The sequence below is a fragment of the Lathyrus oleraceus genome, chromosome 3 (genome assembly GCF_024323335.1).
Source record: "Lathyrus oleraceus cultivar Zhongwan6 chromosome 3, CAAS_Psat_ZW6_1.0, whole genome shotgun sequence".
NCBI classification, from domain to species: Eukaryota; Viridiplantae; Streptophyta; class Magnoliopsida; order Fabales; family Fabaceae; genus Lathyrus; species Lathyrus oleraceus.
In genome coordinates, this window is record NC_066581.1 from 153,535,388 (window position 1) to 153,560,130 (window position 24,743).

Here is a 24,743-nt window from a genome sequence, read left to right on the forward strand (position 1 = left end):
GATCATTCAGAAGATGGTTGTCACATACAAGGATTGGCATGAGATGCTCCTGATAACATGAAATAATATCACATTTTTGGACTCGGATTAATTAAATTATATTATTATTTGTTTCAATTTATTTCATATTATTCGATATTACGTGGTATTTTCCCTTCTATTTGTCTCAGGTAACTTATTTGAAGCATAAGTGAAAAAGGAAGAAAAGGGGGGTGAAAAAGAGGATGAAAGCAAATTCCACTAAAGCTCAGCCCACAATTACAAGCCAGGAGCGCTGAAGCTGTGACGACCGCCACACAAGGTGTGACGAGCGTCACGCCCTGCTACTTTCTGTTACGAGCGTAACACATGGTGTGACGAGCGTCACACCCCCCATTCCTATATTTTTGGGTTTGACGCGTAACAGAAGCAACTGAAGCACGTTCCTCCTCTTTCTTCGCTTGACCAATTGACGTGAAAAACCTACTGAATGGAAAACGGTCACTTAATGCATTGGTATAAATAGGACCAGTTATGGAACCCTAAAGCTCTCTCTCAATTTTCCAGTTTTCGGCACTGCATTTATTTTACTGCATTTTTTAATTTTTTTCAGCACTTTACTTTCCTAGCAATTTTTATTTCTTTTCTTTTCCAGTCAATCTTTCAAGCATTCAATTAATTTTCTCACAATAGTTTCTACACCGGAAACTATTGTGTAATTTTTACTGGGTCTAACCTTACGTTAGATCATAGTATTTTATTCCTTCGCCTTTATTTTACTGTCTGATCGAAGATTGTGAAGAACAAATCCAACCGGCTTGTGGTGGAGTGTTCAAACATCGAAGTTAGAGAACAATCAAGATTTCTATTAATTTTACAGGTTCTTTAATTTATTATTTTAATTTATATATGATTTGCACGGCTGTTTATTTATATTGTCTGGCTGCTATGGCTGTATGTAAGCATAATTATTGTTTAGGCTTATTTAGCATGTCTGGCTAAATAAACTTAGATATCGGTATGTAAAGTAAGCGGAATGAAGGAATCAAAACTAAGTTGGTTTAACTTTATTTAAAAATACAATCACTCTTTTTATGGTCTCAATTTACATAATTAACACCAAAGTTTTTGTACGAGAGTAAAAGGCATAAAGAAGTTAAAATCAATAGAACGAAAGTTTGAGCTTTTAACTGGACAGTGTAAATTGGATATTAATTTTAAATTAGGGCGAAAGCAATTTTTAGAATTAATTAAATTCTAATCATTTTCAAAAAGTATTTTTAAAGGTTAAATGTGAGGACGGGAGTTAAGCATTTAAGTTTAATTATATAATCTAAGTCAACAGAGCGAGAGTTTGAGACAAGGGTGTTTAAATGGTTAGTATTTTCTTAAAAAGAGTTTCTATAGATTCTATTGTTTTCAAAAAGTGATTTTGGACTTAACTAATTAGTGACAGCGCACGTTAATATAAACTCATAGTCTATTCAACAGAGCGAGAGTTTGAGATAAGACTTTTAATCAATAGTGTCTACTGAAAAGATTTATTTTAAAACCAAGAAACCAACGAAGATTTGATTCCCTAATTACGACGAACTACATACCGATATCCGCTTATTTGATATTTAATATAGATCTTATTTTAGTTTTATTTTTCCCCTTAATCAACAAAGTATCATCCGCCTTAGCTTTACGAAGTAACCTTAGAAAACGGTATATCGATTCATAAGTCCCTGTGGGATCGATATCTTTTATTACTACACGATTAGACTGTGCACTTGTAGTTAATACCCCAATAAACTCATAAAGTCGCGATCAAGTTTTTAGCGCCGTTGCCGGGGACTTTTATTTAGTCGATATCGTAACTCTTCTGTTACGCTGTAGAGACTAAGGCAATTTTTATTTTTATTATTTTTTCTCTTGTTTTCGTTGATTTGATTTGTATGCCGCATACTCGCTCACAAGGCGAACCGTATTACTTACGAATCAACGACGTTGAACGATATCTCCGAGTCTTACGACGAATTCGAGAGTATCGTGCTGCAAACAATCTCCCTCCAATCGAAATTCCTGACCTCAAAAATCTTCTTCCTTCGCCGATACCCGAGATGGCAGAACCAGCTCGTGCTCTTCGAAATTACGCCGCTCCATCGCAAGATGAGCCACATTCGAGTATTGCTCCACCCGCAATCGAAGCAAACAACTTCGAACTTAAACCTTCGCTGTTACAAGCAGTGCAACAGAATCAATTCTCTGGAAATCCTACCGAGGATCCAAACCTTCAGTTATCCGTATTTGTCCAATACGCTGATACTGTTAAAGCTAATGGTGTCACTTCAGAGGCGATTCGACTTCATCTTTTTCCCTTCTCATTAAGAGATAAAGCTAGAAGATGGCTTCAGTCTTTTCCTTCCAACTCAGTCACCACATGGAATGAGTTGAAGAAAGTCTTTCTTGCCCGATATTTTCCTCCAAGCAAAACAGCTATGTTGAGAGCCCAGATAAATGGATTTAAATAGAAAGATAACAAGTCTCTTTTCGAAGCATGGGAAAGATACAAATACATGATGAGACTTTGTCCACACCATGGTTTAGAGGACTGGTTAGTAATTCATACCTTCTATAATGGTCTCTTATATAACACAAGGTTAACTATAGACGCCGCCGCAGGTGGTGCGCTTATGGATAAACCTTACGCTGACGCTTATCAACTTATCGAAAGCATGGCCCAAAACCATTATCAGTGGGGAAGCGACCGAACAATGGTAGAAAAACCTCAAACGAAAACTGGCATGTACGAGATAAGTAGCCTTGATCATGATAATGCAAAAGTGGATGCTCTGGCCCAGAAAATTGAAAGTTTAAATGTATCACCTCTAGCCACCGTGGTTGCCGCAGCTCAAAATTGCGAAGTCTATGGAATCCAAGGTCACACCCCTGCAGATTGTCAACTCCTAACAGGAATCCAAGCAGAGCAAGTGAATTATGCTCAAGGAAATCCCTACTCGTATACCTATAACTCAAACTGGAAGAACCATTCTAATTTTTCATATAAGAGCAATAATGCTTTATACGCACCAGGACAAGCTCCCAGTCAAGCCCCAGCTATACCCCCGGGATATCAAAAGCCGACCCCATCTACACCTAACAATAATGTTCCTAGAAAATCCAACTTGGAAATCATGATGGAGAACTTCATAGCTTCTCAACAGCAAACCAATAAAGATTTCTTAAACCAGAATGTACACACTAGCGAACAAATTAAACAACTAGCAAGTAAAGTAGATGCCCTGGCTACCCATAACAAAATGCTGGAAACACAAATATCACAAGTAGCTCAACAACAAGCGCCTACTGCTGCCCCAACTGGTACATTTCCTGGACAGCCCCAACCTAACCCGAAAAGCCACGCTCATGCAATCATATTAAGAAGTGGAACAGAGGTAGAAGGACCACCTGATCCAAGGATTGAAAACCAAAACTCTAAAAAGTCAACTGAGGAAGAAAATAAACCTAAGGAAAAGGAAGAGAGTAATAAGGAAACCATAGAAAAGAAAGAACCTTATGTACCTCCACCACCTTATAAACCACCTATCCCTTACCCTCAAAGGCTTATTAAAACCAAAGATGCAGGCCAATTTAAAAAATTTGTTGACTTACTGAAACAATTAAACGTCACAATTCCTTTTACAGAAGCTATTACACAGATGCCCTGATATGCTAAGTTCTTAAAAGAAATTCTTTCTAATAAAAGGAAACTTGAAGATAGCGAAACCGTTACACTTACTGCTGAATGCAGTGCTATAATCCAGAATATGCCTCCTAAACTTAAAGATCCTGGTAGTTTCTCTATACCCTGTCACATAGGAAAATTTGTCATAGACAAAGCTCTATGCGATTTAGGAGCAGGTATCAGTGTTATGCCTTTATCCATATGCAAGAAACTGGAAATGGGAGAATTAAGACCAACTAAAATGTCTGTGCAATTAGCAGATCGTTCCGTTAGATATCCTGTAGGAATTCTTGAAAACGTTCCCGTGCGCATAGGTCAATTCTACATTCCAACCGATTTTATAATTATGGACATAAGAGAAGATGAAGTTACACCCATTATATTGGGAAGACCATTCTTAGCAACCGCCGGTGCGATCATAGACGTAAAACGAGGACGACTCACTTTCGAAGTAGGAGAAGAGAAAATTGAGTTCATTCTTTCCCAATTTTTGAAAGCACCTGCAATAGATGACACATGTTACTTCATGGATATCATCGATGAATGCATAAAAGAAACAGAGTTAGAAAATGACAAATTGTCTGACTATCGTGTAGAAGACGGACTGAATCATTGTTTAGCAATAACACCGGATCCTACGCAATGCCTCAAGAAACCAAACCTCGACCTGAAAACACTTCCCAAAAATCTGAGATATGAATTCCTAGACTTAGAACTTGAACGACCAGTGATAGTTAATGCAGACCTAGGAAAACTCGAAACCAAAAAACTCCTACATATCTTAAGAAAATATCCAACCGCACTAGGATACGACATCACCGATCTTAAAGGAATAAGTCCTTCTATTTATATGCACCGCATCATGCTAGAAGAAGACTGTAAAACTTCTAGGGAACATCAGAGGAGACTAAACCCGATCCTGGGTGAGGTAGTGAAAAAGGAAGTAACAAAGTTATTAGAGGCAGGTATCATATATCCTATATCTGATAGCAAATGGGTTAGTCCTGTACACGTGGTACCAAAGAAAGGAGGTATAACAGTTATTGAAAATGAAAAAGGAGAAACTATAACCAAACGAATCGAATCGGGATGGAGAATATGCATTGACTATAGGAAACTAAACAAAGCAACCCGAAAAGATCATTTCCCTTTACCATTCATTGACCAGATGTTAGAACGATTAGCAAAACATTCTCATTTCTGCTATCTAGACGGGTACTCAGGCTTCTTTCAAATACCAATTCATCCTAATGACCAAGAAAAGACAACATTCACATGTCCTTTTGGTACCTTCGCTTATCGACGAATGTCGTTCAGCTTGTGCAATGCTCCTGCAACCTTCCAAAGGTGCATGATGGCAATATTCGCCGATTTTCTCGAAAACATCATGGAAGTATTTATGGATGATTTTTCCGTATGCGGACAAAGTTTCGAAGAATGTCTTGAAAACCTAGAAAGAGTTCTAGAACGATGTGTAAAAGTAAACCTAGTACTTAATTGGGAAAAATATCACTTTATGGTACAAGAAGGAATTGTTTTAGGACACATCATATCAAATAGAGGAATTGAGGTAGACAAAGCCAAAATAGAAGTAATCGAAAACCTTTAACCTCCGAAAACTGTGAGAGAAGTACGAAGCTTCTTAGGACATGCCGGTTTTTACCGACGATTCATTAAAGATTTCTCTAAAATAACTAAACCTTTAACCGGATTATTGATGAAAGATGCTGAATTCATCTTCGACAATAAATGTTTAGAAGCATTTCAAACGCTTAAACAAGCATTGATCTCCGCGCCCGTAATGCAGGCTCCGGATTGGAATGAACCATTCGAAATAATGTGTGACGCAAGTGACTACGCCGTAGGCGCTGTTTTAGGACAACGAAAGGATAGAAAGCTTCACGTCATATACTACGCAAGTAGAACCCTAGACGAAGCACAAATGAATTACGCCACGACCGAGAAAAAACTTTTAGCAGTGGTGTTTGCACTAGATAAATTTCGTTCTTACTTGGTCGGAGCTAAAATAATCGTTTACACTGACCATGCCGCCATTAAGTACCTCTTAACAAAAAAGGACGCTAAACCTAGACTCCTAAGGTGGATTTTGTTGCTACAAGAATTCGATTTGGAAATCAAAGATAAGAAAGGAACTGAAAACGTAGTAGCAGATCACCTCTCTAAACTTGAAAACCTGGAACCGGAAAGAACATCGATCAACGATGATTTCTCGTACGATAAACTTATAGCTACTTTGGAAGAAAATAAAGCTGATAAACAGGTAGAGACCACCTTAGCTATATGTGTTACACCATGGTACGCTGATCTCGTCAATTATTTAGCTGCCGGAATAGTTCCACCTAATTTATCTTACCAACAAAAGAAACGATTCTTCCATGACATAAAACATTATTACTGGGATGATCCTTTACTTTTCAAAAGAGGCCCCGATGGTATTTTTCGTCGGTGTATACCTGAAGAAGAGATAGAAAATATAATCCAATACTGTCACTCCACCCCTTATGATGGACATGCAAGTACATCCAAGACCTGCTCTAAAATCCTACAAGCCGGTCTTTATTGGCCAAACATATGGAAGGATGTGCATGCGGCTATCAAGAAATGTGATAGATGTCAACGCACAGGAAACATATCTAGACGTGACGAGATGCCACAAAAGGGCATTTTGGAAGTAGAGATTTTTGACGTGTGGGGAATAGATTTCATGGGACCTTTTCCACCTTCTTTCGGTAACAAGTACATACTCGTAGCGGTTGACTACGTATCAAAATGGATTGAAGCTATAGCTTCTCCAACAAACGACACACGAGTAGTAACTAGACTCTTTAAGAATATAATTTTCCCAAGATTTGGTGTCCCAAGAATAGTAGTCAGTGATGGTGGATCGCATTTCATATCTAAGGTACTCGAAAAACTATTGTTTAAGTATGGTGTAAGACATAGAGTAGCGACACCTTACCATCCTCAAACCAGTGGACAAGTGGAAGTGTCTAACAAAGAAATTAAACAAATATTAGAAAAAACAGTCACCACCTCAAGGAAAGACTGGTCATCAAAACTATCTGAAGCTTTATGGGCATATCGAACCGCTTACAAAACTCCCATAGGAACAACCCCATTTAAGCTTATTTATGGAAAATCTTGCCACCTCCCGGTGGAATTAGAACATAAGGCTTACTGGGCTATTAAAAATCTAACTTTAAACTATAAGGCCGCTGGTGAAAAGCGAATTCTTGACATAAACGAATTAGAGGAACTTCGACAAGACGCCTACGAAAATGCCAGAATCTACAAAGAAAGAACGAAAAAATGGCATGATAAACGTATATCAAGAAAAGTCTTCAAACAAGGCGATATAGTCCTTTTGTTCAACTCTAGACTTAAGTTATTCCCAGGAAAACTACGTTCTAGATGGTCAGGCCCTTTCCAAGTCACCAATGTCTTTCCCAGTGGAGCGGTGGAAATTAAAGGAAAATCCACTGAACCATTTATCGTAAACGGGAAGCGTCTAAAACATTATCATTATGCAGAGAACAATGAAGATTCGCAAGTCCTGCACTTAGACGTAATGCCTCCAGAATTTATAGATTATATTTGATGGTTTTTATGTCGAGCTTGCGACATTAAACAAAGCGCTTCGTGGGAGACAACCCACAAATATTTTTTATTTTTATTTCTTCTTTGATTATTCTTTTAAATTTTATTTAGTATTCATTCTTCATTTATTTTAATTTATAAAAAAATTCTTCTTTTCTTCTTTCGGCATTTGGCCAAATCCTGACTAAAACTCTTGTTTTTCTTTTCTCTAGCTAACACTAACCTGATGGGACAAATTGATCGTATGGGTATCAAATTCAGAGGGAAAGCTCAGAAACAAAAGTTTGAGGAACTAGCAAAGAGAGAGATGCTACCTAGCTTGTATGCTGATGATTGGGCAATGACTGCCCTTGGACTAAGAGAAAGTGTCATGTATTTGCTGAGTCAAATAGGGTGGGAAACCACTCCTATTCGAAGAAAATTCGTTACTTACCGGAGACTAACGCTAGAATTCCTTAGCTCCCTGATCTATCTACCCAATCATGGAAAAGGAATAAGCAGAGGTTTCATTCAGTTCAGAATGTTCAACATGGAGTATCAGTTTAACATTCAAGACTTTACTAACCTTTTAGGTTTCCCCACCTCTTTTGATACATTCACAGTGAGCCAAGAAGACCTTTTTGAATATAGAGAACTTGAACATTTTTGGGGAAGTTTGACTGGAAATGACGACCCCGAGGAACATGAGTTTCTTTCTGGAAACATACATAACCCGACCTTTCGTTACTTCCATAAGATCCTGGCCCACACCCTTTTTGGAAAGAAGTCAAATATTACTACAGTATCACGTGATGAACTCTTCATCATATTTTGTGCTTCCCAGAACCGTCCAGTGAATGGTGCCACTTTTATGTTGGCGAACTTTGACCGCCTTATCCAAGATGAACGAGCACCGATTCAAATAGGCGGATTGATAACCATGATTGGTAATGCTATCGGATTACGTCAACCTATGCTTGACCTAAGCCCTTTTTGTGGCATTGCGACTATGAGTATACCCTTCCTTTTCAATATTATGTTTATAGCAAACCTCGAGCCTGAAGAGTTCGAACTAATAGTTGACAACCAAGTTCTTTGCCTATTCACCTTTCCTAGTCCGAGGACTAGTGTTCATAACCGCAATAACTGGCTCTACAACCTGAACGGAATACCTTCTCCTGCTAGATCTACTGAATCCATCCAAGACTATGAGATTTGTGACGACCCAATTCCTTATGCTGAGTCTGACCCTCAGACACCATCTGGTTATTATGATATTGACCCTCCACCTCAACCTATCCCGACCGAAGAGTCGGCAATACCTGATCTTAGACATCATATGCCCGGAGCTAATTATAACACCACCATTCAAGCTTTGATGTCAGAACAAGACGCCCTCAGAGAAGAGTTAGCTAATATGGGAAAAGAATTTCTAGGATACATGAGCAGTATGACAAATCAATTCCACGAGTTGCTAAACCGTGTTAACTCCTTCGCTCCTCCGGCCAGAGATCCTGCAAGTGGCTAGAAGTTGTCTTTCTTAGTTACTTAGTTTTAGTTTAGGCTATTTATTAGTTTTGTTTCACATTATTTTTAATATTAGTATTTGTTTTTCTTTCGCATGTTTGCTTTTGTCTTCCAATGTTACATTATGATTATTTTATGAAGCTATTGCATTATTAGTTTATTTTATTTTGATCTATGCAATTTCTATAATTACAAGTAATGATATCCACTATATGCTAATAATTACTATGCCTGTTAAAGAAATACATATATTATGGTAGTAGAATAGCATGCAAGGCAATTTAAAAGCATTACAATAGCAAAATAAAATAAACATAAGCAAAACAAAATAATAAAAATAAAATATAATAATAAAAACAAATTATGAAGCACCCATGCAAGCTGACTGTGTGACAAGCGTCACACACGCCATCACGATCGTCACACCAAGTGCCTGTGACGCCCGTAACACCCCTGTCACGAGCGTGACACCTTCAGACTAGGTGAATGTTAGTAACCGTTGGGGACACGACCGTTACACCACCCCACTTTTTACCTTCCCCATTCACTTACCTATTTACTCACATTAAACCACATTTATTTACTTTTCACCCACTCCCTTTCCAACTTCCAAAACTTTTCCTATAAATACTCACCATACCTTTCTTTCTACATCATTCCAACAAACCACTCTATCAAAATTCTTCTCCATCCCTTCTCCTCCTTTCAACCCACTTATCAGTATGGCGGGAAACCAACAATTCGGAAATATCATCTTCCGATCCGAAGATGATAATTATCAAAGGGAGCAGTTCGAGCATTTCCAACAGCGAGGTGTCGCATCTACCAGGTATCCTGATTTAAATTGTTTACAAGAATTAGGATTACTTCAAGGTATACAATGGATGCTCCGCCTTGCTGATTTAACCTTTCTATGCACACACAATCAACCTACCTACCCATCTCTCACCTTAGAATTTTTAAGTTCTTATTCGTACAACACTCCTACCGGTGAAGACGAGTACTTAACCGGCACCGCAACCTTCCGCATATTCAACACCGAATACTCACTATCCCAGGATCAGTTGAGTGCCATGCTACAATTCCCTGTAGAAGGTCAAGTCCACCCGAGAATCCCTCCGAACTCACAATGGCCCATAAACGCCTTCGACCTCTTTAGAAAAATATCCGGTGTGGAAACCAACAACTGGGATGTACTACTTGCTTCGCATATACATAACCCAACCATCCGGTATTTTATCCGCATCCTGCAAAACACAGTTTTTGGAAGACCGAACAACAGCAAAGTCAACGCCAAGGAATTATTCTTCCTCCATTGCGTCTTTGAAATGGATACAAAGGTAAACGCTGCTTCTTTCTTATTTCATCATATCCGCACCCTATGTGCTAGAGTCCGTCAACCTTTTGTGATTGGAGGATTAATAACCACAATAGCACTTGGTTTAAGTCTAGGGGACCGACTCCAAAATTTACCATCTCTGCCACCCCTATTTACGGATATAAGCTATTGTCGGTCCTGCCGCCTAATCAAAAACAGGGTAGGCGGAAGATACTATCTTATGGTAAACAACCAAGAAGTCTCAAGCGTTGTTTTACCCAACATTGCCCTCACAGATGTCACCAACCCCGACCGCTTCATCTACGATCTGAATGCTCCTGAAGCTACCGAGCCTACACACGCAAACCCGCCTCCAGACGAGTTCGAAGAAATGGAGCAAGGTGATCAAGGTCCTGAGCAACAATCAATCCCGCTCAACCCTTCCGATAATGCTACATCCTTCCGACGCCGTCGAAGAAGAAGGCCAGCAACTAATGAAGACATCATGGACGCTATTGAACATCAAACCCAACGGCTTGATGCCATGCAAGTGCATAACAATGAAGTAATGCAACTAATGCGCCAGATGTAACAACAACAGGAAGCGAGGAATGCAATAACCGACCAGCGGTTCACTGAGTTGCTCAGCAGGTTTGACGACTTAGGAGTACGTCAACGATCACCAGGTCCAAGAACAAGAGGCGGCAGGCAACATTGACTTTAGTTTCTTTTTCTTTTTCTATTTCTTTTGTTTTCTTTGAAACATTGGGGACAATGTTTCATTTAAGTGTGGGGGGGAAAACCTTGTTCTTTCAACCTTCCCTTTTCAAGTATGTTATTTTCCCTTTCATTGTTATTTCTCTTTCTTATTATAAAAAAAAAATTATTATAATATATATTTATTTTAAGTTAAGTCCCTAGTGTGAAAATTTCTTATTATCTATTCCCCTCAATTTTCTTGAGCCATAACAAAAATTCAACACACTCAGTAAATATAAAGGTTGCTTATTTTATCAAACTTGAGTGAAATCAAGACAAAATTATTACCATACCGACGCTCTAAACAAACCTCAACATGTTAGATCAGAAAAGTACCTATTATACCAATCCCTTGAACTTTTAGTTTTATAGTAACCCCGAGTAGTTTATACAAGAAGTCAGCACCATCTTAATAGCAAACTACGTGGAGAGCCGATGAATATAAGTGAATGATTCCCAAAATAATATATATATATATATATATATATATATATATATATATATATATATATATATATATATATATATATATATCAGGAAATGCACAAATTAAGTTAGGTGATCCTTACCAATTTTTGAAAGCACCTGCAATAGATGACACATGTTACTTCATGGATATCATCGATGAATGCATAAAAGAAACAGAGTTAGAAAATGACAAATTGTCTGACTATCGTGTAGAAGACGGACTGAATCATTGTTTAGCAATAACACCGGATCCTACGCAATGCCTCAAGAAACCAAACCTCGACCTGAAAACACTTCCCAAAAATCTGAGATATGAATTCCTAGACTTAGAACTTGAACGACCAGTGATAGTTAATGCAGACCTAGGAAAACTCGAAACCAAAAAACTCCTACATATCTTAAGAAAATATCCAACCGCACTAGGATACGACATCACCGATCTTAAAGGAATAAGTCCTTCTATTTATATGCACCGCATCATGCTAGAAGAAGACTGTAAAACTTCTAGGGAACATCAGAGGAGACTAAACCCGATCCTGGGTGAGGTAGTGAAAAAGGAAGTAACAAAGTTATTAGAGGCAGGTATCATATATCCTATATCTGATAGCAAATGGGTTAGTCCTGTACACGTGGTACCAAAGAAAGGAGGTATAACAGTTATTGAAAATGAAAAAGGAGAAACTATAACCAAACGAATCGAATCGGGATGGAGAATATGCATTGACTATAGGAAACTAAACAAAGCAACCCGAAAAGATCATTTCCCTTTACCATTCATTGACCAGATGTTAGAACGATTAGCAAAACATTCTCATTTCTGCTATCTAGACGGGTACTCAGGCTTCTTTCAAATACCAATTCATCCTAATGACCAAGAAAAGACAACATTCACATGTCCTTTTGGTACCTTCGCTTATCGACGAATGTCGTTCAGCTTGTGCAATGCTCCTGCAACCTTCCAAAGGTGCATGATGGCAATATTCGCCGATTTTCTCGAAAACATCATGGAAGTATTTATGGATGATTTTTCCGTATGCGGACAAAGTTTCGAAGAATGTCTTGAAAACCTAGAAAGAGTTCTAGAACGATGTGTAAAAGTAAACCTAGTACTTAATTGGGAAAAATATCACTTTATGGTACAAGAAGGAATTGTTTTAGGACACATCATATCAAATAGAGGAATTGAGGTAGACAAAGCCAAAATAGAAGTAATCGAAAACCTTCAACCTCCGAAAACTGTGAGAGAAGTACGAAGCTTCTTAGGACATGCCGGTTTTTACCGATGATTCATTAAAGATTTCTCTAAAATAACTAAACCTTTAACCGGATTATTGATGAAAGATGCTGAATTCATCTTCGACAATAAATGTTTAGAAGCATTTCAAACGCTTAAACAAGCATTGATCTCCGCGCCCGTAATGCAGGCTCCGGATTGGAATGAACCATTCGAAATAATGTGTGACGCAAGTGACTACGCCGTAGGCGCTGTTTTAGGACAACGAAAGGATAGAAAGCTTCACGTCATATACTACGCAAGTAGAACCCTAGACGAAGCACAAATGAATTACGCCACGACCGAGAAAAAACTTTTAGCAGTGGTGTTTGCACTAGATAAATTTCGTTCTTACTTGGTCGGAGCTAAAATAATCGTTTACACTGACCATGCCGCCATTAAGTACCTCTTAACAAAAAAGGACGCTAAACCTAGACTCCTAAGGTGGATTTTGTTGCTACAAGAATTCGATTTGGAAATCAAAGATAAGAAAGGAACTGAAAACGTAGTAGCAGATCACCTCTCTAGACTTGAAAACCTGGAACCGGAAAGAACATCGATCAACGATGATTTCTCGTACGATAAACTTATAGCTACTTTGGAAGAAAATAAAGCTGATAAACAGGTAGAGACCACCTTAGCTATATGTGTTACACCATGGTACGCTGATCTCGTCAATTATTTAGCTGCCGGAATAGTTCCACCTAATTTATCTTACCAACAAAAGAAACGATTCTTCCATGACATAAAACATTATTACTGGGATGATCCTTTACTTTTCAAAAGAGGCCCCGATGGTATTTTTCGTCGGTGTATACCTGAAGAAGAGATAGAAAATATAATCCAATACTGTCACTCCGCCCCTTATGATGGACATGCAAGTACATCCAAGACCTGCTCTAAAATCCTACAAGCCGGTCTTTATTGGCCAAACATATGGAAGGATGTGCATGCGGCTATCAAGAAATGTGATAGATGTCAACGCACAGGAAACATATCTAGACGTGACGAGATGCCACAAAAGGGCATTTTGGAAGTAGAGATTTTTGACGTGTGGGGAATAGATTTCATGGGACCTTTTCCACCTTCTTTCGGTAACAAGTACATACTCGTAGCGGTTGACTACGTATCAAAATGGATTGAAGCTATAGCTTCTCCAACAAACGACACACGAGTAGTAACTAGACTCTTTAAGAATATAATTTTCCCAAGATTTGGTGTCCCAAGAATAGTAGTCAGTGATGGTGGATCGCATTTCATATCTAAGGTACTCGAAAAACTATTGTTTAAGTATGGTGTAAGACATAGAGTAGCGACACCTTACCATCCTCAAACCAGTGGACAAGTGGAAGTGTCTAACAAAGAATTAAACAAATATTAGAAAAAACAGTCACCACCTCAAGGAAAGACTGGTCATCAAAACTATCTGAAGCTTTATGGGCATATCGAACCGCTTACAAAACTCCCATAGGAACAACCCCATTTAAGCTTATTTATGGAAAATCTTGCCACCTCCCGGTGGAATTAGAACATAAGGCTTACTGGGCTATTAAAAATCTAACTTTAAACTATAAGGCCGCTGGTGAAAAGCGAATTCTTGACATAAACGAATTAGAGGAACTTCGACAAGACGCCTACGAAAATGCCAGAATCTACAAAGAAAGAACGAAAAAATGGCATGATAAACGTATATCAAGAAAAGTCTTCAAACAAGGCGATATAGTCCTTTTGTTCAACTCTAGACTTAAGTTATTCCCAGGAAAACTACGTTCTAGATGGTCAGGCCCTTTCCAAGTCACCAATGTCTTTCCCAGTGGAGCGGTGGAAATTAAAGGAAAATCCACTGAACCATTTATCGTAAACGGGAAGCGTCTAAAACATTATCATTATGCAGAGAACAATGAAGATTCGCAAGTCCTGCACTTAGACGTAATGCCTCCAGAATTTATAGATTATATTTGATGGTTTTTATGTCGAGCTTGCGACATTAAACAAAGCGCTTCGTGGGAGACAACCCACAAATATTTTTTATTTTTATTTCTTCTTTGATTATTCTTTTAAATTTTATTTAGTATTCATTCTTCATTTATTTTAATTATAAAAAATTCTTCTTTTCTTCTTTCGGCATTTGGCCAAATCCTGACTAAAACTCTTGTTTTTCTTTTCTCTAGCTAACACTAACCTGATGGGACAAATTGATCGTATGGGTATCAAATTCAGAGGGAAAGCTCAGAAACAAAAGTTTGAGGAACTAGCAAAGAGAGAGATGCTACCTAGCTTGTATGCTGATGATTGGGCAATGACTGCCCTTGGACTAAGAGAAAGTGTCATGTATTTGCTGAGTCAAATAGGGTGGGAAACCACTCCTATTCGAAGAAAATTCGTTACTTACCGGAGACTAACGCTAGAATTCCTTAGCTCCCTGATCTATCTACCCAATCATGGAAAAGGAATAAGCAGAGGTTTCATTCAGTTCAGAATGTTCAACATGGAGTATCAGTTTAACATTCAAGACTTTACTAACCTTTTAGGTTTCCCCACCTCTTTTGATACATTCACAGTGAGCCAAGAAGACCTTTTTGAATATAGAGAACTTGAACATTTTTGGGGAAGTTTGACTGGAAATGACGACCCCGAGGAACATGAGTTTCTTTCTGGAAACATACATAACCCGACCTTTCGTTACTTCCATAAGATCCTGGCCCACACCCTTTTTGGAAAGAAGTCAAATATTACTACAGTATCACGTGATGAACTCTTCATCATATTTTGTGCTTCCCAGAACCGTCCAGTGAATGGTGCCACTTTTATGTTGGCGAACTTTGACCGCCTTATCCAAGATGAACGAGCACCGATTCAAATAGGCGGATTGATAACCATGATTGGTAATGCTATCGGATTACGTCAACCTATGCTTGACCTAAGCCCTTTTGTGGCATTGCGACTATGAGTATACCCTTCCTTTTCAATATTATGTTTATAGCAAACCTCGAGCCTGAAGAGTTCGAACTAATAGTTGACAACCAAGTTCTTTGCCTATTCACCTTTCCTAGTCCGAGGACTAGTGTTCATAACCGCAATAACTGGCTCTACAACCTGAACGGAATACCTTCTCCTGCTAGATCTACTGAATCCATCCAAGACTATGAGATTTGTGACGACCCAATTCCTTATGCTGAGTCTGACCCTCAGACACCATCTGGTTATTATGATATTGACCCTCCACCTCAACCTATCCCGACCGAAGAGTCGGCAATACCTGATCTTAGACATCATATGCCCGGAGCTAATTATAACACCACCATTCAAGCTTTGATGTCAGAACAAGACGCCCTCAGAGAAGAGTTAGCTAATATGGGAAAAGAATTTCTAGGATACATGAGCAGTATGACAAATCAATTCCACGAGTTGCTAAACCGTGTTAACTCCTTCGCTCCTCCGGGCAGAGATCCTGCAAGTGGCTAGAAGTTGTCTTTCTTAGTTACTTAGTTTTAGTTTAGGCTATTTATTAGTTTTGTTTCACATTATTTTAATATTAGTATTTGTTTTTCTTTCGCATGTTTGCTTTTGTCTTCCAATGTTACATTATGATTATTTTATGAAGCTATTGCATTATTAGTTTATTTTATTTTGATCTATGCAATTTCTATAATTACAAGTAATGATATCCACTATATGCTAATAATTACTATGCCTGTTAAAGAAATACATATATTATGGTAGTAGAATAGCATGCAAGGCAATTTAAAAGCATTACAATAGCAAAATAAAATAAACATAAGCAAAACAAAATAATAAAAATAAAATATAATAATAAAAACAAATTATGAAGCACCCATGCAAGCTGACTGTGTGACAAGCGTCACACACGCCATCACGATCGTCACACCAAGTGCCTGTGACGCCCGTAACACCCCTGTCACGAGCGTGACACCTTCAGACTAGGTGAATGTTAGTAACCGTTGGGGACACGACCGTTACACCACCCCACTTTTTACCTTCCCCATTCACTTACCTATTTACTCACATTAAACCACATTTATTTACTTTTCACCCACTCCCTTTCCAACTTCCAAAACTTTTCCTATAAATACTCACCATACCTTTCTTTCTACATCATTCCAACAAACCACTCTATCAAAATTCTTCTCCATCCCTTCTCCTCCTTTCAACCCACTTATCAGTATGGCGGGAAACCAACAATTCGGAAATATCATCTTCCGATCCGAAGATGATAATTATCAAAGGGAGCAGTTCGAGCATTTCCAACAGCGAGGTGTCGCATCTATCAGGTATCCTGATTTAAATTGTTTACAAGAATTAGGATTACTTCAAGGTATACAATGGATGCTCCGCCTTGCTGATTTAACCTTTCTATGCACACACAATCAACCTACCTACCCATCTCTCACCTTAGAATTTTTAAGTTCTTATTCGTACAACACTCCTACCGGTGAAGACGAGTACTTAACCGGCACCGCAACCTTCCGCATATTCAACACCGAATACTCACTATCCCAGGATCAGTTGAGTGCCATGCTACAATTTCCTGTAGAAGGTCAAGTCCACCCGAGAATCCCTCCGAACTCACAATGGCCCATAAACGCCTTCGACCTCTTTAGAAAAATATCCGGTGTGGAAACCAACAACTGGGATGTACTACTTGCTTCGCATATACATAACCCAACCATCCGGTATTTTATCCGCATCCTGCAAAACACAGTTTTTGGAAGACCGAACAACAGCAAAGTCAACGCCAAGGAATTATTCTTCCTCCATTGCGTCTTTGAAATGGATACAAAGGTAAACGCTGCTTCTTTCTTATTTCATCATATCCGCACCCTATGTGCTAGAGTCCGTCAACCTTTTGTGATTGGAGGATTAATAACCACAATAGCACTTGGTTTAAGTCTAGGGGACCGACTCCAAAATTTACCATCTCTGCCACCCCTATTTATGGATATAAGCTATTGTCGGTCCTGCCGCCTAATCAAAAACAGGGTAGGCGGAAGATACTATCTTATGGTAAACAACCAAGAAGTCTCAAGCGTTGTTTTACCCAACATTGCCCTCACAGATGTCACCAACCCCGACCGCTTCATCTACGATCTGAATGCTCCTGAAGCTACCGAGCCTACACACGCAAACCCGCCTCCAGACGAGTTCGAAGAGATGGAGCAAGGTGATCAAGGTCCTGAGCAACAATCAATCCCGCTCAACCCTTCCGATAATGCTACATCCTTCCGACGCCGTCGAAGAAGAAGGCCAGCAACTAATGAAGACATCATGGACGCTATTGAACATCAAACCCAACGGCTTGATGCCATGCAAGTGCATAACAATGAAGTAATGCAACTAATGCGCCAGATGCAACAACAACAGGAAGCGAGGAATGCAATAACCGACCAGCGGTTCACTGAGTTGCTCAGCAGGTTTGACGAATTAGGAGTACGTCAACGATCACCAGGTCCAAGAACAAGAGGCGGCAGGCAACATTGACTTTAGTTTCTTTTTCTTTTTCTATTTCTTTTGTTTTCTTTGAAACATTGGGGACAATGTTTCATTTAAGTGTGGGGGGGAAAACCTTGTTCTTTCAACCTTCCCTTTTCAAGTATGTTATTTTCCCTTTCATTGTTATTTCTCTTTCTTATTATAAAAAAAAAATTATTATAATATATATTTATTTTAAGTTAAGTCCCTAGTGTGAAAATTTCTTATTATCTATTCCCCTCAATTTTCTTGAGCCATAACAAAAATTCAACACACTCAGTAAATATAAAGGTTGCTTATTTTATCAAACTTGAGTGAAATCAAGACAAAATTATTACCATACCGACGCTCTAAACAAACCTCAACATGTTAGATCAGAAAAGTACCTATTATACCAATCCCTTGAACTTTTAGTTTTATAGTAACCCCGAGTAGTTTATACAAGAAGTCAGCACCATCTTAATAGCAAACTACGTGGAGAGCCGATGAATATAAGTGAATGATTCCCAAAATAATATATAATATATATATATATATATATATATATATATATATATATATATATATATATATATATATATATATATATATATATATATATATATATATATATCAGGAAATGCACAAATTAAGTTAGGTGATCCTTACCAGATCATTTAATCTAAAGGTTGCAGATCATACAAAAGCATAGTACGAAAGATCCATTATGAGTTGGTTCAGCAGGTATCTGGTGCTGAACTTGGTAGGGCGGGCTACGGTCCGATCCCCCACAATCTGGAATGGACTAAATAACGAAGTTATCCAACTTATGTACCAGAACTTCAAGCTAAAAAGGGGATCATAATCACTAACCGGTTACTCCACTATGAACGCGAAAAGATAAAGGGCTTAATGTGATTTCGCTAGAATGAAAACGGGTGAAATAAGAGTAAAGGAACTAGGATAGCTATAATAGCATTACTCGAACTGGTTTGCATAAGGGGGGGTTATCTGAGGTTGTGATGGTAGTTGTTGATGTCAAGATTAAACTCAGGTTACTTCTAAACAAGGTTTACATGCAACCTAGTGCGAATTGATGTGTGTTTTGAAATTTCATCTGGCCAAATTTTAAATAAAAAAAAACGATTTCTATATTGTATCTTGCTTGAGGACAAGCAAAGGTCTAAGTATGGGAGAGTTTGATAACATAAAATAATATCACATTTTTGGACTCGATTTAATTAAATTATATTATTATTTGTTTCAATTTATTTCATATTATTCGATATTACGTGGTAGTTTCCCTTCTATTTGTCTCAGGTAACTTATTTGAAGCATAAGTGAAAAAGGAAGAAAATGGGGTGAAAAGGAGGATGAAAGCAAATTCCACTAAAGCCCAGCCCACAATTGCAAGCCAGGAGCGCTGAAGCTGTGACGACCGCCACACAAGGTGTGACGAGCGTCACGCCCTGCTACTTTGTGTTACGAGCGTAACACATGGTGTGACGAGCGTCACACCCCCCATTCCTATATTTTTGGGTTTGACGCGTAACAGAAGCAACGGAAGCACGTTCCTCCTCTTTCTTCGCTTGACCAATTGACGTGAAAAACCTACTGAATGGAAAACGGTCACTTAATGCATTGGTATAAATAGGATCAGTTATGGAACCCTAAAGCTCTCTCTCAATTTTCCAGTTTTCGGCACTGCATTTATTTTACTGTCTTTTTTAATTTTTTTCAGCACTTTACTTTCCTAGCAATTTTTATTTCTTTTCTTTTCCAGTCAATCTTTCAAGCATTCAATTAATTTTCTCACAATAGTTTCTACACCGGAAACTATTGTGTAATTTTTACTGGGTCTAACCTTACGTTAGATCATAGTATTTTATTCCTTCGCCTTTATTTTACTGTCTGATGGAAGATTGTGAAGAACAAATCCAACCGGCTTGTGGTGGAGTGTTCAAACATCGAACTTAGAGAACAATCAAGATTTCTATTAATTTTACAGGTTCTTTAATTTATTGTTTTAATTTATATATGATCTGCACTGCTGTTTATTTATATTGTCTGGCTGCTATGGCTGTATGTAAGCATAATTATTGTTTAGGCTTATTTAGCATGTCTGGCTAAATAAACTTAGATATCGGTATGTAAAGTAAGCGGAATGAAGGAATCAAAACTAAGTTGGTTTAACTTTATTTAAAAATACAATCACTCTTTTTATGGTCTCAATTTACATAATTAACACCAAAGTTTTTGTACGAGAGTAAAAGACATAAAGAAGTTAAAATCAATAGAACGAAAGTTTGAGCTTTTAACTGGACAGTGTAAATTGGACATTAATTTTAAATCAGGGCGAAAGCAATTTTTAGAATTAATTAAATTCTAATCATTTTCAAAAAGTATTTTTAAAGGTTAAATGTGAGGACGAGAGTTAAGCATTTAAGTTTAATTATATAATCTAAGTCAACAGAGCGAGAGTTTGAGACAAGGGTGTTTAAATGGTTAGTATTTTCTTAAAAAGAGTTTCTATAGATTCTATTGTTTTCAAAAAGTGATTTTGGACTTAACTAATTAGTGACAGCGCACGTTAATATAAACTCATAGTCTATTCAACAGAGCGAGTGTTTGAGATAAGACTTTTAATCAATAGTGTCTACTGAAAAGATTTATTTTAAAACCAAGAAACCAACAAAGATTTGATTCCCTAATTACGACGAACTACATACCAATATCCGCTTATTTGATATTTAATCTAGATCTTATTTTAGTTTTATTTTTCCCCTTAATCAACAAAGTATCATCCGCCTTAGCTTTACGAAGTAACCTTAGAAAACGGTATATCGATTCATAAGTCCCTGTGGGATCGATATCTTTTATTACTACACGATTAGACTATGCACTTGCAGTTAATACCCCAATAGACTCATAAAGTCGCGATCAGCTCCCATTTGCTTTGCATGGGTATCGTACATCCATCTGCACTTCAACAGGGGCAACCCTTTTTTCTCTTGTATATGGTATGAAAGCAGTGCTCCCCGTAGAGGTTGAGATTCCTTCATTACGTGTGCTTATGGAAGCCAAATTGACTGAGGTTGAATGGTGTCAGACCAGGTATGATCAGCTGAATTTGATTGAAGAAAAGAGATTGACTGCCATGTGTCATGGTCAGTTATATCAGCAAAGGATGAAGAATGCTTTTGATAAGAAGTTCAAACCTCGTGTATTCAGAGAAGGTGACCTTGTGCTCAAGAAGATTTTATTGTTCAAACCATATTCTAGAGGAAAATGGACTCCTTATTATGATGACCCATATGTTGTTAAGAGAGCCTTTTCAGGCGGTGCATTGATACTTACAACTATGGATGGTGAAGAGTTCACTCATCCTGTGAACGCAGATGCAGTCTACTAGTTGGTTTTAAAATTTGAAAAAAAAACAGTTTACTAAGTGGGGCGCTGCTCCTTCTATGTTATATGTGTTCCTTTTTTTTACATTTTATTTGTATTTGTTTAATTTAAAATTAATTATATGATGAGTTAGTTTTTGTTTTAATAATGGGTTTAGGCCCATATTCTACTTTTCACACCCCATGATCATTTTGTATATCCTTAGTGTTTTTATTACCTTCTTTTAATTTGATAAATTTTATTGACTAGTTAATTATTTATTTAGAATTTTCTTTGTTTAAGTTAATTATTGTTTTAACTGATTAATTATTATTTGATTTCTATATGATCTGTTTGATCATTTATTTAATCTATTTCATTGCGATTTCGAAGTTAAAATTCAATTTGGTTTTCGAGAACCGTTTGGATGCATATATTCGTTCGGTGCTCTCGATCTCGGTTTCAATCCCGTGGCTTACTCTTGGGCCTTCTTACAATGAGCTTTTTTTTTGTGCTCGCATTTACTCGTCTGCATTTCAGTTACCCTTAAGTCACTTCAAACCATTTTCATAATAAAACCTGAAGAAAAAGATTACCCTGGATGGAATATCCAGTCGTAATCCCGAATATTAGGCCCAAGTTGTAAGAGCTTGTAAGTCTTATGTATTCGTCTTCTCTTCAAAATATTTGTAAATATTCAAACGTCTTTTTCTCAATAAAATATGAAGAAAAAGATTACCCTGGATGGAATATACAGTCATAATCCCGAATATTAGGCCCAAGTTGTAAGAGCTTGTAAGCCTTATGTATTCGTCTTCTCTTCAAAATATTTGTAAATATTCAAATGTCTTTTTCTCAATAAAATCTGAAGAAAAAGATTACCCTAGATGGAATATCCAGTCGTAATCCTGAATATTAGGCCAAAGTTGTAAGAGCTTGTAAGCCATAAGTATTTGTCTTCTCTTCAAAATATTTGTAAATATTCAAACGTCTTTTTCTCAATAAAATCTGAAGAAAAAGATTACCCTGGATGGAATATCCAGTCGTAATCCTGAATGCTAGGCCCAAGTTGTAAGAGCTTGCAAGCCATAAGTGTTCGTCTTCCCTCTAAAACACTTTTAAATATTCAAAATTCTTTTCTCAATAAAATTGAAAGGAAAAGATTACCTGGGTGAAAGGACCATACGTAATCCTGAGTATTAGACTCAAGTTGTAAGAGCTTACGAGTCATAAATACTCGTCTTTCAAACCCAAAAATACATTCAACCAATCAAACTCTTTTTTCGCCGTCGTGCGATCGATCAGAAAAACCTTTTCACAAACGAAAGACATCTTGTCTTAAGATGATGTAAAGCAATGCTTCGTCCATAATTGTTGAGTTGAGATAAGTGACATTTTTTCGAATGTTGATTTGTAAATCCATTCGATGTGTGGTATATGTTTGCTCCTCATCTGTTTTGGGTAAAACAATGTTTTTCATCGATTAATATAATATAAATTCGCTAAAATTGACCAACAAACAAACATTTTCTACCCATAACTATGTAAGCCTTGAGTTCTCTATTGCACCTGAAGATACGTAGGAGCATGATTTATCAATCTTGTCAGGCCCATTAATAAAAAAAACTTAGGTTTAGTCTCCTTCATTGTAAAAATCCAAAAACATTTTGTCTCTTCTCTTCTTTCTTTCCCACCTAATTGCTCGAGAAGTCTAACATTCCAAACTAAAACTAACACGCACAACTAACCTAATGGTTCCCGTTGAGTACAACGGACGTGAGGGGTGTTAACACCTTCCCCTTCCATAATCGACTCCTGAACCCTGATATTAGTTGCAACGACCATAATCTTTGTCGTTCTTTCTTAGGTTTTAACGATATTTCCCCTTTTCTTTTTAGGAATAAATAAAGTTAGGTGGTGACTCTGTTCAGTCCATCATTGCGAGCGTGCAATTGCGCTTTGCTAGGTCGTGTTCTCATTTTTTCGAGGTACGACACGCTTGTATTGAATATGTCACCTTCCTCTAGGAGGAGTCTTCGAATGGGGGAAATAGGGAAATGAATAATCCATATTTCGTAATGGTGCGGAAGGAGGTATTTGGCCATGTTATTCGTAATAATAATATATTAATTGTCCACTTACGAATCCTCTTAGTGATGGTTTCTATTTTTCAAGGGTCCTAGGATCCAGGCCCAACACCGCTAGAAATACCTCAACACTGAAGTTGAGATGTACAATCTTATTCTGACACAGAAAATCACATACACATAGTTTATCACCCCTTAAGTAAGTTATCTCTCATCCCACTACATACCTTAAAACCTATAACAACCCTTAACCATTAGGGGTTGTCACGTGTTTTACTTTTTAGCAATTACAATCTCCATTGTGTTCTTTTCATCTTTCCCTCATTTGTCACGCTGTAAGGCTTTTGCTATTATTTAGGTTCCTGATAGATTGTCTCATACTGTTATTGGTTCATTATAAAAGGTAATCACGTCCAGTGTCTCCACAAATGTTCTGCCTATGATGCATTTATAGACGCTTTTACAAGAAGTTATCATAAATTGCAGATCGACTGTCCTGGCGTCCCTTACTTATCCCAGTGTAGTGACCATTAGTTCGATGTATCCCCAGGGGTTAGTAAATGTGTTATTAAAGACTTGTAGATCGGATCCTTCATACGATGATATATTTTATCTTTTCATCCCGAGCTTCTCAAAAAGCTTTGTGTACATGATGTCACGTGATCTATCCCCATCTATGAGGATTCGAGACACATCAAAGTTGGCCATAGTCATGTTATTTATAAGGGAAATATTTCATTTGAGATTCCACCCACATTTTTTCTATCACGGAACCTAGGGATAGTTCTATATGGCTTCCTATAAGAAGTTTCCTCTCCTTCTCTACTGACTCCCATTAGATCAGTGATTAATATTTTAATGGGGCCCTTGGATGGGTACTTCGGATTTGGAAGGCCTCTAGTAATGTTTGCAATGTACTAATGCTTCAACTTTTGGTCGCCTTCTTCTTCACTGCTAGTATCCTTCTTTCCTATGGCCTTGGTTATTGCTTCTATTATTTTCTTAGAAGATTCTTTTTATAGACAAGGGGATCATTTCATACTTTCTTTTTTTCCTCATTGTCTTTTTTACCACCCTCTTGAGTGTACCAATCGACCATTCCTTTCTTGATCAACTATTTGAACGCATCCTTCAAATGTATGCATTCAA

General features: G+C 37.7%; 1 non-coding gene across 1 annotated transcript; it reads right to left on the bottom strand.

Annotated features, from left to right (window-relative positions):
• Positions 1–2,462: 2,462 nt before the first annotated feature.
• LOC127134177 (small nucleolar RNA R71) lies at positions 2,463–2,569 on the bottom strand. Its single transcript, XR_007807934.1, has one exon. It is a non-coding gene; the product is annotated as a small nucleolar RNA R71 (small nucleolar RNA).
• Positions 2,570–24,743: the final 22,174 nt, after the last annotated feature.